Source organism: Alosa pseudoharengus, unplaced genomic scaffold, assembly GCF_046254945.1.
Source record: "Alosa pseudoharengus isolate Yale_2024_CS ecotype anadromous, Long Island Sound unplaced genomic scaffold, YU_APseudo_1.1 YU_APseudo_1.1_scf_30, whole genome shotgun sequence".
NCBI lineage: Eukaryota > Metazoa > Chordata > Actinopteri > Clupeiformes > Clupeidae > Alosa > Alosa pseudoharengus.
The window spans coordinates 394,006-397,864 of NW_027468719.1; the positions used below are offsets into that span (position 1 = coordinate 394,006).

The following is a 3,859-nucleotide window of genomic DNA, read 5'->3' on the forward strand; positions in this document are numbered from 1 at the left end:
ATTCATAGTGATATATTTCCTGATATGTGTAATATCAGGAAATATATTGGTTGATATGCTCCTGATATTTTAGTGCCAATTGCCATATCAGGAGCATATCAAAAGTCCTGAATGGGACTGCGACGACATGCAAGATATCCAGACTTCATATTCTCACCTGATATGATCCATGTTTCAAGTATTAGCTACTTATATGACCCCGGACACCTCTTGTTCTTGTTCCCATATACCCCCTGATATGTCAAACATGGGACTACGCATATACTGCCCATATACTGCCGGGCACAGCTAATTTCGCAGGCATTTATGTGTATGCCTTTATTTGCTTTTCCATAGGCTTTATGCCTTTATTACTTATATCATATATTTAATGTTTTTAATTTTTAAAATTAATCATGTGATTTATGTATGGTGATTTATGTAATGGTTTTAAACGTGAGATAGTCGTACATAACCAACACTGAGCTTATTGTGCAACTTTAACTTAAATAATATTTCATATTAATTTTACATACACTTAATAACATTATTTACTTTGAATTACACCTGCTAAATCCCAATTATTTATTTTACTTTACCATGAAAATTCATATACGACAGGCAATAAAATTTGTTACATGGCCTTTATTGTATTTATCATTCAATATTCAAATCAACATGGCTTTCTCGCCTGCAGTAGGGGGCTTACGCAGTGACACTCGCCCCCTCTCAATGACCTGCCTCGAGAACAGAGACTTCTGCTTGACCTCAGTGGTTTAAACAGTCCATGGTCTGGGCGTGAAATGTCCTTTAAAACATTTTGGGCCCTTGTCCGTACTGTTCTGGTATAGATGGTAGGGAGAGGTGCTCTGATAGTCCCTTTGGCAGTAAAAGTCAGGTGTCTGTAAAAAGAGAAAGAAAGTATATGTTACAATTGACCCTGTCCATGAATATAATTAACTCAGCTTGTGTGACAAATAAAAGCAAACCCACAATAGCAGCCTAGACGTCAGGTGCAATAGTTAGAAATAATGGAGATATGTATTACAGTTCTGCTCATAAGTTTACATAACCTTAGCATACACATACATTTAAAAATCATCTGCCTTAATTAAAAAAAATGAGGAAAAATTCAACCTTTAAGGAACACTTATTTATTTACGATACATTATTCATTCACAAAGAAAATTGTTGTCCTTAAAGGCTGGATTTTTCCTAATTTTTTAAAATAAGGCATTAAGATCAATTTCCAAAAAGTATCATACCTAATTGCAACACTGTCTGCAGAAGCTCTTGCCTTCTTGCTTAAACCACCTTTCTGATGCCTAACATAGATCCTCCCCCATCTGACGTGCAGTGCAAGCCTCTGGCTCCAGGCTGGGACTTGCTGGATGGCACCTAAAAAAATAAAACAGCAATTGCTATACATTATGTTATTGTTGATTAAGATAAAAATCAAACATTAAAAAATAAGTTAGTAGTCAATCAGGTGTACAAACAAAAATTATAATTACCTTATGAAGGCACCCTTGCCACCATCACCATCAATGTTAATTCTTGATATCAGTTTATTTGTGAGGGTTTCAGTTTCTGTAAATAGAAAATAAGATTTAACTAAATTATGATTATGCTCAGTTTGGCATATATTCAACACATTATTTACATTACCACCAACATAATGGTAAACATGGCTAAACTTCAAAATTCAAGACTATTATTAAAAGCTACAATGATGATTAGTTTCTGTATTAATGCATTACATTGCACATTTGTCAAACAAATTAGAGTGTGCACAGTGACATAGCCCTCATTCAAAACACACAAACACTTACAGCATGTTGAAGGCAGCAGCCATGGCTTCCAGACATAGTCAAGTAGCATGTAGTAGTAGCAGGACAGACCGACTTTGCCCTGGTCTGTTGATGGAGCCCACTACAGTCATAATAACAAACAGACACATGAAAAAAGGGGATAAACTAAACACAGCAACAGACACAAATACATGCAAACACATTATAATGTTATTTGCTATTCTACATGTGTGTGTGTGTGTGTGTGTGTGTGTGTGTCTGTCTGTCTGTCTCTACCTGGTGAGTGAACTCTCTTGCGGGATTTGAACTTCTTTTGCATGGAAGTGGCACACATTTGGAATATTCCAGAATGCACTCAGTGTTCTCAGGGAAGCAGTCCTCACAACTCACTGCCTGCACACAGGAAACAGAGGGAAATTAAGATGAATAAATTGCAAAATAAGCTTATACATAACATGAAAAGGCCATCACTGAAGCACTAATGCCCTCACATGCATCTTAAATAAACACATGCCTTGGCACAAGTCAGGTACAACCAAATAAGGGCTATGAAATGAAGAACATTTTGCCTAATGCTACCCATACATCAGAATACTTTGACAAGATTTGGCTTTCAAGCTTTACTTAAAAGACTACAATCTTTCAATAATCTTACCCAAATCTGGTCAAGTCGTCTGGTGTAAGGATGGTTTAATATAACACTATACGTTAGGCCTACCCTTCACAAACTAAAGATCCCTTGACTTGTCGGCATCATATTGAGGTAGCCTACGTCAACCCCCTGTTCACGTTAGCCTGCATGGTCATTAGCAGCCACTATAAATCAGTGGCGGACCGTGCGTTCAGTGGTTAGGCCTTCAATGATGCCTATTTTTTGACAAAAATAATAATAGGGGGGCGTTATGGCGGAGATTTTTTTTTTTTACATTTCAGCGTTAAAATGTGTGCAGTTTCCCAGCATTTCATGGTGGGGGGAATAGTTTTCTCTCTCTTACGCTAGTCTGTATCACTAGAATCTTCGTTACACAAACAATTAATGCTCCGATTGCTTAATGGTTAACAGATCACCCTCAGCAGCAAAGTAGGCTAGGCTATTTATTTACCACTAGGCTTGGGTATCGAATATCGAGTATTGGTTGGAACCGGGACTATCTTTGCGATTTTCCCGGAATCGTTCAAAAGTTTAAATTTCGATTCCTAGTTTCGATTCCCAGTCCGCCGACCTGAAGAAGAAACGGCTGAACACCAACGAAGAAGCGCATAGTTCATAATTAAAATTCATGGAGGTCAGACTATTTCATTCAGAAAGCAGGGTTCCCGCGGATCCTTAAATAGTCTTAAATACAACTGAATTTTCGAAAGAGAGGTAGGCTATTAAATGTGCGTATGGGACCGCCAGCGAGTGCAAGAGAGTGAGTGATGTCTCAATCCAGTTTCGTGTATTTAAAACGCAATTAGTGACTAGGCTATTAGGCTACGGGAGGAAGTGTAGTGGTTGCAGAGTGAAGATGTTTTCTGAAAATAATATGCCTGACGTTTTCGTGGTGTAGCTGAGGCCAGAGAGATATACAGGACGTGGAATGAGGAAGCCTACGGTAGAATGAGCAAGAGAAAGAAAGAGCGATAGGTTGGCCATACGTTCGAATTTAGGCCGGACATATGGATTTTAAAAGCCCTGTCCGGCGTCCGGCGCAGCCTCAAGCCGGACGCTCATTTGTTCTCCTTTTTGGAGTTGCGCTTGGCATCTAAAATCGTTGCTCGGACGCAGCATCGTTTCACAAACTATGGACGCGAAGACTGCTGGTCAAATTATGTGCAGTGCTTCGCAATTAAATGTTAAGTTGATCTGTTTGCATCTTTCCAGCGTGTGTTGCTGGCCTAGCCTAGGGAACCTGTAATATCTGCCAGCAGCTTGCTTGCCAGCGTTTCCCAGTAGGCTAGGCCTACTTCGCAAAAGTTGTGAACTATAACCGCATATTTTTTGAATGTCGGCGACTGGCTACATAAAAACGTGTGTTCATAATACGTGCGTGCTTGAGATGAAACCAGCGGTTTTCAGCAGGATCATG

At 39.1% G+C, this 3,859-nt stretch overlaps 1 long non-coding RNA gene across 1 annotated transcript; it reads right to left on the reverse strand.

Annotated features, from left to right (window-relative positions):
* Positions 1-1,345: 1,345 nt before the first annotated feature.
* On the reverse strand, positions 1,346-2,188 carry LOC143101200 (uncharacterized). The gene is made up of 4 exons (XR_012982152.1): positions 2,067-2,188; positions 1,812-1,911; positions 1,494-1,569; positions 1,346-1,377 (listed from the first exon to the last, which is right to left on the reverse strand). It is a non-coding gene; the product is annotated as an uncharacterized LOC143101200 (long non-coding RNA).
* Positions 2,189-3,859: the final 1,671 nt, after the last annotated feature.